The 15,774-nt window shown below is 35.4% G+C and overlaps 1 protein-coding gene across 1 annotated transcript in view; it reads right to left on the bottom strand.

Moving 5' to 3' along the window:
* The window catches only part of HCN1 (hyperpolarization activated cyclic nucleotide gated potassium channel 1), a 391,500-nt gene that overhangs the window by 135,513 nt on the left and 240,213 nt on the right, over positions 1-15,774 (bottom strand). The window lies entirely within an intron of this gene.

Raw genomic sequence — 15,774 nt, forward strand, 5'->3', positions numbered from 1 at the left:
AAAAACATTTAACTGAGAATAACAATATTCTAGTAGTAGTCTGTTCTATAATGTTACCATAGCTACATTGAATTGTGTTGGAAGTAGAAAAGGCAATACCTTCCCTTGAACTACAAAGAAAACCAGGATGTCTCATTAAGGTTCAGGGTATTTCCACTGTGAAATATGAACTTTAATTTTAATAAAATGGAACAGATGTCCTTAGCAGTTTGATCAACTATTCTCTCATTGATATCTGTATAGCAGATGGTATAAATAACTCATCATGTATTTAAATGCTGATTTTAAAACTGAAATAATATAAAATATTTCAAGTTTATTAGGTATGCTTTCCTTCATGAGTGCCTTATCAGGGGGATTAGCATCCCTGCTAATTTTCAGACATGCTTTCATATAGTTTTCTCCTCACTTGTTTTCTCCTGGGAGGAAGGCAAATGTCCTTTCACAATGATATACTTCTGCTTTTCTGGACTCAAAGTGCTGAGAGTTAAATTTGAAACACCACTCTAATAGCGCAAATATCATCATTTACATAGGTTCGTCAGGAACCAAAGATAGAACACATACCCAATATACATCAACTGACAACAACCTAACAGAAGTTGCGTTGGTTGCCTTAGATGAGGATGACACATCTAACATTGACATTGGAGGTAACAAATGCGGTCCGTGATCACATGTGGAAATGTGACCAGCCTAGTGAAAACAGTTCTTAGAGGTCTTATGAGGCGAGCCTGCATGGCCCATATATAAATGTGCAGTAGTATTTATATGGTGTTCTTATTTAGCCTCCCATCATTCTTGTGTATACGAAAACAAAACAACGAAAAACACGATTTTTGCTTTCTGAAATATAATCAATCAAATATGATTATTCTCAATATACTCCAATTTTCTCTTTAGGATAGAGAATAAAAGTGGTGGAAGTTTCTCCATATTAGAATAAGTAACGAATCCTTGGTGAGTAGGGGACACTGAGTCATCTTTTTCTTACTATTCCTCACCACCCCCAACTCATTAAAAAGGGTAATGGAAATGCAAAACCCTGTGTTGCCAAATTTTAGAATTTCCTGGGCTTCCCAGAATCCTTCCCCAGGTAGGGACCAAATAAGAGAGAACACATTTAAATATAATAAAGTTTGAGTGTGCTTTGCCAACAACCCTGAACTAGTCAACATTGCATAGGACTCAAAACTCAGTAGGTAATGAGAACATCCAAATGTGGTTTTCTCTTAGTGCAGTGTCAGGCATTAAATATTAGCGAATTGACTATTTCTGATGGATGGCTTGAGGTATTAAGTGGCTACTCATAATTTAGTATTAAACAAATTGCCACTAATAATTAACTTTTGTGACTATCTTAATGTAAACGTTTCTGCAATATATTATTATCTGGAAAAATCACACAGCAGTTATCAGAGGAGCCATTTTTTAAATCAGTATTTGGTACTAAGTTAGGTCAAGGTCAGAGTTAAGGACAGAATCTATAGTTTGTGTTTACTAGGTCTTGTAGTATTTGACCTTTAAACTGCTGTTTTGTCATGTCATAGCTATTGCAGAGAAAGTGATCATGTTATATCCAATTTCGTTGCTAAAATATATACAAGGTCATTGCCTCCAGCAGGTGACTGGAAAGAATAGTGTAATCTTCTTAATCGTGACACCCAAAATAAAACTAAGAATTTTTCTCAAGTCCTTTTGAATGTACTCAAAATGTAAATAAATGAAACAATAGGTTACCCATAGTCAACTAGGATCGATTTAATATGGCCAAGCAGACAAAAGCAGTTTCCTTAAATAAGAGCTACCCAGGGTCTCATTAGTGTAGAGAAAAAAAAAATCAAGGTCATGCTAAGGTGTATGACTTCATGGTGGAAAATTTCAATCCTCCAAACACCTCCCAGAAAAGAAACGAAAAGCAAGAGGAACAACAACATATCTGTCAGGCAGATTTCAAAATCTCATTTAGACCACTGGACAAATACTAAGGAAAAAAGTAGAAGTTCTTAATATACTGAGGTATATATTTTTACAAAGTAAGGTTGACAAGGTTGGAGATAGGCATGGAATGTCTCTTATTAGAATGGCATATAGAATTATCATCACCACACGAGTTTACATATGGGAAAGCAGGGACCCCAAAATTCTGAAGAATTTTTCTAAGAATTACATCTTAGAAAAAAAAAAAGGGTCTGAGAATTGATTTTATGAATAAATAAAATCACATTTTTCATTTATCTTTTAATCCTGTCTTGCCATATTTAGAATGATCAAGGAAAAAGTGACTATAATATACTCTGCTGAAATACAAGCAACATAAGGTGAGAAAACATATTCATCAAATGATATTTATTCAACAATATATGTAAACATAAAGATTAAACAATACGTGTTTCTACCTATTTTAATATATCGTTAAATTTATATTGTATAATACTTATGTGTATATAAAATGAGGGCAATCACCTATCACAGAGTTTGAGCTAAAAAATAATGCTGATAGCATTAATGGACTTCTAATCTACTTAATATTGTTTTGCAAGCAGCTTTCAAAACCAAGCAATCTGATCTTTTCTAAATGGCATTATAGTAGGAAAAAGGTCATTATGTTTAGGCTGGCAAGCCCATGAGGAAAATAATAGTAAGTTTCCAGTTAGACTCTGGTGCTGATTAAATCAATATAACTGTCAACAGCTGGGTCCTGAGATTAACACAGATGTGGGAACAGAAAGCAAACACAACTGTGGAAATGGAAGCAAATACTATGCTTATGGACAAAAGCCATCTGGGAATTGCTTCTTTGAGCAGGAGTTATAAATTGAGGCAGTTTGCCTGTAGAAAGTTAATACCTTTCTGTACAAGTACTTTATTATAATTTGGAGATTTATACCTAATTCTCTATGCCACTGACATAATCCAACCCAGGAGTATTACCAAAGCACAAACTGCACATTTACATTGGGGTGACTCATCTTCATCACAGAATATTAGAAAGTGAATAGTGCGTGTTCTCCTTTTGCATATACATCCTTTTGTATCGAGAAACATTAATGATGAAGAATTTATGTTTTTGACAGGTATCCTCTCCAACACTTAAAGGAATTTAGGATGAATATCATATTGTGTCAGACTGGGCTTGCTTAAAAGTACCAAATATTCTGTGCCTTGTTTCGGGGAGCTGGTAGTGGGGCACACTGCGACACTATACGAGCTTCCTTTGTTGAACAAACTTAAAGGACTATAAGCTGTTATTTCATATCCTGAAAGAACCAAGGCATAGGTACTAGGATGGGAGAGTTTCGTGGAAACATTGGAACAGTTTGCCAAGGGGATGTTGTTTATCCACTACTTGCAAGTAGTTAATGAGAGGTACTTTGGATGCAGGGAATCAGTCTCTTATGAGAGAGGCTGATACATTCAAACCATGGGGAATGAGAGGAAGAAGTGAACATCGGAATGCTAATCAGGAGCCCAAAGGAGTGCCGGGAACTAGGATGTTGGAGCAATAAAGTACCAGAAGTCCCCTAAGATATTTGAGTAAGTGAGCAAGTGTTTCTATTGGAGGCCTCAGAATAAGCTATCATACTAGAAATCTTTCCCTCCATGTCTGTCCTTCACCCCTCTCTACCCCACTCTTTACCCGGGAAACTGACCCCTATAGATTACAGTTAACAGGATCCCATGCCTCTGACTTCCAGTTGGATTCAGTCATCTGACATAGAGGCAAGGGAAGAAGGAGAATGTAGTCAGTATTTTGAGCTTCCCCTTTGAAGAGAGTGAGTTAGCTATGTTTTCTGTTAAAGGGAACTACTCCTTTCAATGCAGCCCCATCTTTAAGAGACCCCCTTTTCTGACTTTTGGTGTTGGTAACCGTTCTGTGATAACTATCCCTGGGCACCCTGCTATCCCCTGTGGTCACGAATATCTCACTCACAACCTGGTAAATAATCCTTTTTTGATTTTTTTTAATTATTAAATTAATTAATAATTAAATTAGTAAAAAAATTATTCAAGTATAATATACAATGTTATGTTAGTTTCAGGCATACAATATAATGATTCCACAACTCTATGCATTATTCAGTGCTCATCATGATAAGTGTACTCTTTATCTCCTTCACCTACTTCACCCATCCCCCCATTCACCTCCCCTCTTGCAACTATCAGTTTGTTCTCTATATTTAAGAGTCTATTTTTTTTGTCTTTTTCTTTCGTTTGTTTTGTTTCTTAAATTCTGCATATGAGTGAAATCATTTGTCTTTCCCTAACTGACTTATTTCACTTAGCATTATATCCTCTAGATCCATCCATGTTGTTGCAAATGGCAAAATTTCGTCCTTTTTTTGTAACTGAGTAATATTCTACCATATATCTTTTTTATCCATTTATCTAAGGATGAACATTTGGGTTGCTTCCATATATTTGCTATTGTAAATTGCTGCAATAAACATAGGGATCACATATCTTTTTGAAGTAGGGTTTTCATTTTCTTTGGGAAAATGTAGTGGAATTATTGGATCAAATGGTAATTCTATTTTTAACTTTTTGAGAAACCTTCATACTATTTTCCATAGTGGCTGTACCAGCTTGGATTCTACCAAACACTTGAAGAAGAGTAAATACCTATTCTTCTCAAACTATTCCAAAAAATAGAAGAGGAAGGATAGATATGAGGTCAGTATTACCCCGATAGCAAAACCAGATAAAGACACCACAAATAAAGAGAACTACAGGCCAATATCTCTGATGAACATTGATGCAAAAATCCTCAACAAAGTATCAGCAAACTGAATCCAACAATACATTAAAAAAATCATTCACCACGATCAGGTGGGACTCATTCCAGGGATACAAAGGTGATTCGACATTCACAAATCAATTGATGTGATATATCACATTAACAAGAGAAAGGATAAAAACCATATGTTCATTTTAATAGATGTAGAAAAAGCATGTGACAAAGTACCACATCCATTCATGATAAAAACTCTCAACAAAGTAGGTTTAGCGGGTACATATCTCAACATAATAAAGGCCATATACGAAACACTTACAGTGAACATATTTAATGGTGAAAAACTGAGGGCTTTCCCTCTAAGATCTGGAACAAGACAAGAATGTCCACTCTCACCACTGTTAATCAAAATAGTACTGGAAGTCCTAGCCACAGCAATTAGACAAGAAAGAAATTAAAAGGCATCCATTGGTAAGGAAGAAGTAAGATTTTCACTATTTGCAGATGACATGATACTATGTATAGAAAACCTTAAAGACTCCCCAGAAAACTACTATACCTGATAAATGAATTCAGTAAAGTCACAGAATACAAAATTAGTATACAGAAATCTGTTGCTTTTCTATACACTAATAGTGAAGTAACAGAAAGAGAAATTAAGAAAACAGTCCCATTTACAATTGTACCAAGAAGGATAAAAAATGTAGGAATAAACTTAACCAAAAGGGTAAAAGACCTGTACTTTGAAAAGTATAAAACATTTATGAAAGAAACTGAAGATGATACAAACAAATAGAAAGATATTCCATGCTCATGGATTGGGAGAACCAATATTGTTAAAATTTCCATACTACTCAAAGCAATCTTCAGATTTAATATAATCCCTATCAAAATAGCAACAGCAGTTTTCACAGAACTAGAAATCATCTGCTTTTTAAAACCTTCCCCTACTTGGTAACTTCAGAAAGTCACCCGTTCCTGTGGCAACCCTACCTGCATAGTGCTTTAGACAGAGAAGAAACACACGGAATTACAGAAATAAACTTTCCTGAGAGTCAAGAAATATCAGCTCAAGAGATCAGTCACTAATAATTTTATGAACCTAAGAAAGTCATTTACCTTCTCTAGGTGTCTTTTCATTTTAAAAAAGAAAATTTGGACTTCTGGAACTAAGGTTTATTTTTGCATCTAAAATTAATCTTTCTATTATTTTAGACACAGAAGTAATCTGATTATAAGAAAATTGATGTCCTTTATATCACACCCTTCTTGTATCCTGGGGCACACTGCTTTATCAATATCCATCCCCTTTTCCTTACAGAATGCCCAAAGATTTGGGGTGGCAGTATGGTCAGCATAATAAAATAGATTATTTATACTTTTTAGAAGAATGGGGCAGCCAAGTGATTCATTACTCAATGAGGTAAAAGTCAAAGTTACTGGGTGGGGTTTCTGGAAACATAAGGGATGTCCCAATTGGGGTTGCCTTTTCTGCCATTTGGCTTTTCTCTTCTCACCTGAAATGTGGACTTGATGGCTGAGGTTGGGAAGCGTACCTGACTGTGACAGCAGCAGTTGCATCCTACGGCAAATGGAGGGGGGGCGCTGATAACATCAGGGAAGTGGCACCCCAGACTTGGATGGCCTATCTTTCAATTTATCATCTGGTAGACCTTATTTAATGCACTCCTGTGACTTTCTATAACATAAAGTTGTATGTCTCTTTAACTCATAGCAAAACATTAGCATTAAGTTACACACACACACACACACACACACTCCACGCTCCTTATAACACTAAGGTCAGAACTCTACTCCGATGTCCTAATAAGCCCTCCTTCCCCTTCCTTATCTTGTATTCAACCCACTCCTCAAAATTTATCAGGACTGTGCTAAAAGCACAGAGGGTTTTAATTTCTAATTCTGAAAGTCATAGGTAACTTGTTTTAATTCATGAGATTTACTTAATCTACAACTTGTCCATTTACAGTTGAATACCCAAGAGAAACTCTTGCACAGGTATGTGTGTAAAGAAAAATGTTCACAGCAGCATGGCTTTTAACAGCAAAAAAACTGGCAACAGTATACACACACTATGGAATATTATACTGCATTGAAAATGAGTGCTTTGCAGCAACATGCAATAACATGGATGAATATGTCAACAAAATAGTGAGTGAAGGAAGCATATCCTATAAAACAACACCCAGCTTATTAACCTTTTCATTAAGTTAAAAAAAATGAAAACCGAACAGTGTGTTTTGAAAAATGAACTGTTGAGATACATTTGTTTTTACAACTGTTATTTAAAGGCAAAGAACTGAAAAATACAGATTTCAATGTTGAGTGTCAATTTTCTAATTTACAGTTATTAAGGAAATATACCCACATATGTGTAAGTGTAGACAGACCAAGTGCCTTCTATAGAAACCAAGTGCCTTCTATAGAAATTAGGAAGTTGACATTCCATTTTCAGTTGGAGATACCTATGTACACAGCCCAAATTAAACTTGCTAAAGGTCCAATGTCTAGCTCATAAATATTTTTAGGCTCACTTTTTTTAAAAATAATCAAACCTCTCCAGAAAACCTTCCAAATTCAGCAGATTTTCCTTTCATTCCCCATAATTTATCAGCTTAGAAAAATATGTATCAATCAAATATGCCACCCCTTTTACAACTCTGCCATTCAAACTCTTTCAGTTACCTTCTAGCCTCTTCTGCATTGCTGGGATATTAATGGGAGAAACATCAAGCTCACAGAGGGGACTAGGCACTGATTATTTCATATGGTTGAATAGTAAGAGACACAAAAACCTTTCAGTGGCAATCTCCTAAATTCAGCTTCTTTCAGCCCAGCATTCAAAGTTCCTCACAATCAGATCTCAGTTAACTTTTCTAACTTTTTAACTTTCTCTCAGTCCTTCTCCAGAAACTCCACCACAACCAAACTCCTGCTTCTCCCCAAACAATCCATGGACTTTCCTGTATCAAAGTTCCTCCCAAGGAGTATTCTTGTTCACTATATTCTACATGCATGGGAGGCTCTTCTCCTTTCTACAGATTTAAATTCTATCCATTCTTCAAAATTCAGTTCAATTTTTATCACTTCCTTGCCGATATTTCCTTAGAATTGCTGTAACAATTTTCATTAGTAAAATCAATTGGTAACACATTTGTACCTCCCATCTCACCAGCTCACCATCATCTGGCAGGACTTATCCCAGGGTGAGAGAGGTTCAGTGAAGAGTTTCTGATTGCCTGGATTCCAAAATATCTTCAACTACTCTCTTCAACTGCAGTGTTGGGATTTTCTTTAAAGTGTATAATTTTATTTTTCTCTCGTCTTCCCAAGTAAACTTCTTTGACAGAAAGAGCTTTGTCTATCACATACTTACTTCTCTGACCTTGCCAAGTTCATTGCTCATAAAAAGTACTCCTTAAAAACTACTGATTTACTTTAAAAGGATAAGAACATTAAATTTGTGATTAAGAATTACCTCAACATATTAATTGCTTTGCTTTTAAAAATACACAAAGAAACAAAGTGCCTTCTGTAGAAACCAAGTGCCTTCTATAGAAATTAGGAAGTTAACATTTATCTTCTAGGTAAGGTCACTTAAGATTCAGAATCAAAAGTTAGAGGGAAAAACAAACAAACAATAACAACAAAAACTCAACACTCTGGGAAACAAACTGAGGGTTACAGAAGGGAGGGATGGGGTAACTGGGTGATGGGTATTAAGGAGGGCACATGTTGTGATGACCACTGGGTGTTATATGCAACTAATGAATCACTACATCAAAAACAAATGATGTACTACTATATGCTGGATAACTGAACATAATAATAATAAAAAAAACCCTCAACACTCTTCATAAACAAATTTACCAAAATATTCCATAGTTTTTGAGAAAAATGTTACTTTCACTAGTCAGATGGCATGGAATGCTACTATTAATTTATAATACTATTACACTATTTCCCCAACTGCATTTGAAGATTTGTTTTCTTTAATAAATCTTAACATATTCTCAGTATACATATTTTCACTTTCTTTATTGCTGACAATGTTGCAAATTTATACTAAAAACAGACAGACATGTCCTCTCAGTATTTTAGGTCTTCATTAATAGACACATTTATTTAGGTTAAACCAATAATTCAATAGAAGAATAATTTCTACTACTACTCTCTATCCTGAAAAACATTTTCATTGTTTTCATACTGTACATATATGTGTGTGTGTGTATATATATGTATGTATATATGTATGTATACGTATATATGTATATAAATGTATATATATGATATACACTTACAGATACACACATATGTGGTACGGTTTTCATACTGTACATATACGGTATATATATATGCATATGTATATGTATATATATATGATATACACTTACAGATACACACACATATCTGGCTTATGTGTTACTCATAGGAAATTATCTGCAGTATCACTAATGACAAAATATGTTTTAAATCAAGGAATCATTTCTTTCTCTTTTTTTTAAAGATTTTATTTATTTATTTGACAGAGAGAAACATCGAGAGAGGGAACACAAGCAGGGGGAGAGGGAGAGGGAGAAGCAGGCTTCCCGTTGAGCAGGGAGCCTGACGTGGGACTCGATCCCAGGACCCTGGGATCATGACCTGAGCCAAAGGCAGATGCTTAACGACTGAGCCACCCAGGCACCTCAAGGAATCATTTCTTATAATTTTCATTAACAGTACGTAGTTTGGGTGTTTAGTATGTGAACATAATGAAATCAGGGAAGATGGTATTGATGTTCTGTTACAGTTACCTAGCATATAATGCCTATCACACAATGAGTAATTAACAACACATGAGTGGTGGTTTGTGATTTTCTTGCCAAACCTTTAAACATGTCCCTTGTTGCAGGGAATAGTATGAAGTCATTATCATAAATTCAATTGCAGTGGTGTATGTTCAGAATCAGCAACTTGTATCATCTTACATTATTCTTACACAATAAAGTGCTTACTTATATAATTTATATTCACATAATACTAATTAGCTCCATCTGTGTGGTATTTTATTTAATACTAAGAGATCCAAAGATGGGATCATTTGATAAATTAAAAAAAATCATGCATTAAATCCTTGGAGATAAGTGGCGTGAGTGCATGAAATAACTATAGGTTAATTTCTGGCAACACATTACTAATCATATCAAGATGTCAAATAATTCTTTCAAGTATTACAGAGCGATTTAGTAATGTTAAACCTGAGAAGATAGTAGAAGATATTTCATATGAAGATGGTAGTGATGGAAAGAAAGAATGAGGAGAAGAGTCAGAGGAGAGAATAATCTAACCCCGTGTAAGTGAGAGATGTTTGGGAATGGCAGAAGAAGGAACACACACAAAGCGTATGACAAACCAAGATTTAGAACTTGATGGTGTGGAAACAAAAATGAGTGAATATTGTTGTTGCAATTCTGTGGGAATGAGAAAGTAGATACCAGGTGTTTACTTTCCTGAGGCTAGACAAGCAAGATTCTCCCACTCCTTCTAACCTGAAGAAGGGCTTCATCTCTCCCTGCAGTTAATTCTGTTTAACTGCTTGAATAGGCAAACTTGTTTAGATGAAGTCTGGTGATCACTCATAAAAACCTCCCAGTTCTCCTCATGGAGGAGCAAAAATTTTTAACAGGATCTGTCCCTGAGGACAGTTCAGAAGTGCTTAATATCTGCTCCCCATATGAACTCTGAGAAAGTTTTGTTATGCGTTTAACTATAGGGGGAAAAACACAATTCTTCTCCAGTCACCTGGTAAACTAAAGGAAAAAGAAAATGTTAAACTTCAGGGCAGAGAAAAGGGAAGTGTAATCTGAAATTCACAAAACAACAACAACAAACCTTAGCGGTGTACATGCGCACCCCGTGGAAGGCATCCTCACAGCGTCCTGGGCTAACTGGCTCTGGCGTTACCAACACTTGCCGTGAGCTGACTCCTACACAGCCGCTGCCACTGGTCAGCCCTGTGTTTCTTAAAATGTTTTCTTCCTAAGGTGGTTTTTCCTGCTGCCGGTTTCCAAGATACCAAGAGCTGAATATATTGCAATTTCCTACCCTTAAATGTCAAAACAAAACAAACAAAAACACCCAGTGGCTGCTGCCTTCAGAATGTACTTCACTGGCTTATCTTTAATTTATTTTATTTTTATTTTTTTATTTTTTTGTGACCAGTGGTCTAAAACCCAGGTTTTGGCTTATTAAAAACATTTTAAAAATTCCACAATTTTCTGTGTTCAGGGTTAAAGTTTAAGCCTCATAGCTGCTCTGCTGAGAAAAAATCTTTTCGCTTTTTTTTAAAATATCTGAATATTTGTGTTCTTCAAAATCCATTCAGCCTTTCCTTTTACATAATCCTAGTTTATCTTGCAAATTAGCTTGCAACATCCAAGTGCTTTATTAGATTTGACCAAGTTGTAGCTTTCGATAACATCACCTGTAAAGAAAAATTTATTGTCTTATTGCTTTGATTTGTGTTGGAAAAATGTTGTATTTCTAAGATATGGATCTGTATATCAAATGTACGGCTCAACTAAATTGTTCTTATTTTTACCTGTGCTTACTGGTACATTTTTAAAAAACTTTATAAGTAAAACAAAGTGTGAAATGCTCATAAAGTATATAAGTCATCTTGAGGTCCTTTAGATAAACTAGGAAAACACTTTGAATTTAAGTATTAATCCAAAACGTTTTGATTACTTAACATCAATGAAACTACCTGATTGAAATTATGGTACAATATGTAATGACATTGTGTCCATGTCATTTAAAGTACAAGGGAGTATTTCATGTCCTTATTCAACTAATCTTTGGCTCTGAGGACAAATCCTACTTTGCGAAGATGCTGTGGAGGTAGTTCTTGATTACTTTCCATTTTCAAAATTTCAGGGCATTATCTGAAGGAGAACATCCTGTCTTCGGCCTATACAACCTGCAGTATGGTGAAAAGAGGACACACTTTGGAGTGAGACAGTTCTTAAGTAAAATTCTTGCTGGGCTTCCCACTAGCTGTTTTACCTTGGGGAAGCCACTTCATCTCTGTCTGTGTTGTCCTCCACAAAAAAAAGGAGATAAAATCTGCACAATCACTACAAGGAGTAAGTGAGATAATGAATGCAAAGCCCCTGGCTTTTTGGAGAAAAATAACTGGTAGAGACTTAAAAGCAAAAACAAAGAAACTATTCTACATATTCTCACTATGTAAAAATTAAATAATATTGTACAATTTCATTTTAGATGTGATTTTAGTCAGTTTCAGATTTTCTGTTATGGATTCATTTCTGCTGTTAGCGCTAATGAGTTTTGGACTTTTTATTCTTATCTTTTTATTTTTATTTTTTTTAAAGATTTTGTTTATTTTAGAGAGAGAGGGCGTGAGCATGAGTGGGGGTTGGGATATGGGAAGGAAGGCCAGAGGAAGAGGGAGAAGGAGGTTCCCCGTTGAGCAGGAAGCCGGACCCCAGGCTGGATCCCAGGACCCTGGGACCATGGAGTGGAAGGCAGAAGCTCAACGGACTGAGTCACTCAGGAGCCCCTGGACTTTTTCTTATTCAAAATTTTTGTTATCCATGTAAAGAGACATTTAGGCCTTTGTTTTCCCTTTCTCTCTGTCAGGATGTCTGCTTTTCAATCATTTTAGTGCTAACTTGAAGCAATACAGAAGCATTTATTTTTTAAAAAATATTCAAGTCACTCTTATCATGTACTCCTTATGAATTTGTTAAAATGAATTATATTAGTTAACTTTGTGTAATTTAAGTGGTTAACAGCTAATTTATATACACATTTAATTATTAATTTTAATTCACTAGGAATGAAGACAATTGCACATTTCTCTATTGAACATTTTGTGTGATTTGTAACAATTTAATATCTTTCATGTATTATTAAATTCATGCTTTATCATCACTCTGCAGCTTTTGAAAACAATTTTGGCCTAGGGACAATAAAGGAGAAAGACAGAAAGGCAGAAATGAGGAAAACAGTCCATTACAATGGGAGAGAAAAGGCTGAATTAGAAACAAAAGGATAAGAAACACCCCCCAAAAGCTTTAAAATATATTAATGTAATGTTTAATACAATGTAATATAATATAATATCTTATATATAATCTGAAAAGAGAATAGAGAAAGGAATATAGGATTCAGAGAAAAAATGGAAGAAGAAGATACTATACTAGGGGAAAATATTTATTATACAAAATAATAATAATGGCCAGAAATTAATGAGAAATTATTATGAGCTAACTAATCTAAGAGCTTTAAATACATTATTTTAACTGTCAAATAATATTAAGAGGTAAGTATTATAATTATCTTTTTTTTTTTCACAGACAGCAAAAGTAAAGCTTGAAGAGATTAATTGGCTCCCCAAGGATCACAGAGTTTCTAAGAAATTATGGCAATTATATTATCAAGATTTTGTCCCTATCGCCACGTGCCATTGTTATGTATTATTACATAAAAAGTCACTCTAAAACTTATTGGCTTAAAATACAACAGTCATTTACTTTCCTCAGGAATCTGAAATTTGGGTGGGGACCACCAAGAATGGTGAATCTCTGATGTTTGCAGCTTCACATAGGATTTTTCAACTGGAGTAGATAATCCACTTCTAAGATGTCTCACTCACATAGCTTACAAGTTGGTGCTGGTTGTTTATTAAAACTTCTGCTGATGTTGATGGCTGGGGAGGGAGAGCTCTTAAATCTTTTCTGAAGGGGAGTGTGAGGACATGAATTGCATGAAAGATACGGAAAAGAAGGTACAATCACTTAGTTGATCTCAGTGGACTGTGAAAATTGTTAGAATTGAGGAAATGGAGTGATCTGGAAGGCTATGAGGTGGTGGCTGAGAGCAGGATGTTTGGAGCTGAGATTCTGGAGGATACACAGAATCGGTGATGAAAATGACCGTGTGAAGACCAGTGAGTGATTGTGGTAGAGCGGAGCTCATTGGAGGGGGTGAGTGCAAGGTGCTAGAAGAGTCATCTTTTTAGATATTGAAGTCCACAAGAAAATAATAGGAGTAGTTGTGGACACAGTGACGGTGAGCATGCAGCTGAGACCTTCAAAGGAACAAAGAAAACCAATCTGCATGGGTAGGAGAGGTAGTGGGGTCAACTGGGATCAGGAGTGGTAGTTAATGCATAGTTAGGACATCAAAGCTCTATGTTTTAGGAAGAAGAGCAGGAGAATGGACTGTAAGCAACAATATAAATAAGAATCAAACTAGTTGTAAGTCCAAAATTATACTTTATAATCATATGTGTGTGTGTGTGTACATATATATACACACATGGATATATATGTATACATTTTTTACCTCTAGGGATAAATAAGACCAAACACACACAAAAATCTTCCAATAGGATAGTTAAATGAGTATAGTGAGCAGAACTCCAATATTGATCAACTTTTCTATTTTATAGTTCAGGAAATTTTAATTACAAAAAACATAGACAACAATGACATCCCCAGTGATATCACTTATCCTTAATAATTTGCTGATCTGTTCTCCATTAGTGAGATTGTTTTAGTCAATATTGTATTTCCAGGTAGCACGGCGCAGCTGCTTGTGTTTCTTTCTCTTCTTTTCTCCCCTTTTGTGGCTAGTCTGATAAAATGTGTAATTTTTTTGTGCATTGCTGAAGGTTAAAATGCTCAGGAAACACACATTTTTCAAACTAGCTCGTTTCCTTTCTTGAAGTGAAGCTAAAATGGAAACCATGTTTTTCCTTTCTTCATTTTGTCTACAAGTCTTCATCATGTCTGCAAGTCTGTGCCTGATGTATAGTAGGTGCTCAGTTAATGTTTGTTGAACGACTGAATTGAAATTTCTAAAATATTATACAGGGGAAAACTGCAAAAACTTTTGGTTTACCCTCAAACCTAACCAATGTGATCTGAGGGGAAGAATTAATTCAGGAACAAGGCATTAATCAAATCGGAGTAGTGTCTCAGTGTTAGAGAAACCTGAAGGTAAATTCCTCACTTCCTACACACAGGGTGCATTCAGTAGAGCTGATTTAATAGAAGGCATCAGATTATAGCTCAGAGAGTGTTTTCCATTTCTCTGGAGAATATAAAAAGAAATGAATTTTAAGTTGTTTATGAGGGATTTAGAGACTTAACATTTGAGCCTTGTGACACAAGGTAATGATTTATGGAGAAAGTGGTAAAATTTTCATTTTTGTATGGGTATAATGAGATTATAGGTTCCTAACTCTTGGTGACATCCCTGGAGAGACACTTAGAGTCTGTCCCATAGGACATCTGTCCTAGCACTACTTCAATCCCAAATGTGTGGACAGAACTGGCACAAATATCCCTGAGCAGCCTTTTGAAATGAAACACAGACTATTATTATTTGCACATTGCACAAAGCTTTGTCAGTAGGAATCCAGAGAAAAAGTGGATTAAAGTGGATAAAGATTTCCAAAAAATAGAAGACAAAAATTAAAGTGGATACAAGCATGAGGGAAAGGGTTGATAATTTCCTAAGAATAAATCAAATGGAGTTAAAATCATCAGTATCCTCAGTTGTAGGCTGATGAGGTATTTGGCCAATGTCTGAACAATAATGAAGAGTATGGATGAACTTAAAATAACTAATTTTGCCAATTTGGGTACAAGCAAATTCTATTTCTAATGGCTAATATTTTTGAGTGCTGACTATATGGTAGATGTGCTAAGCATTTTATTTATTTATTTTTTAAAAAGATTTTATTTATTTATTTTGAGAGAGAGAGAGAGAAAGAGTGAGTGGGGGGGAGGGGCAGAGGGAGAGGAAGAGAGAGTCACAAGCAGACTCCACATTGAACTCAGAGACACGCGGGGCTTGATCCCAAGACCTGAGATTGTGACTGGAGTGGAAATCAAGAGTCAGACACTTAACCGACTGAGCCACCCAGGCACCCCTGTGCTAAGCATTTTATAGACAGTATTTATAGATCTTATAACAACCCAACGGAGTGGGCATTATTGGGT

This window comes from Phoca vitulina, unplaced genomic scaffold (genome assembly GCF_004348235.1).
Source record: "Phoca vitulina isolate PV1807 unplaced genomic scaffold, GSC_HSeal_1.0 scaffold17, whole genome shotgun sequence".
NCBI lineage: Eukaryota > Metazoa > Chordata > Mammalia > Carnivora > Phocidae > Phoca > Phoca vitulina.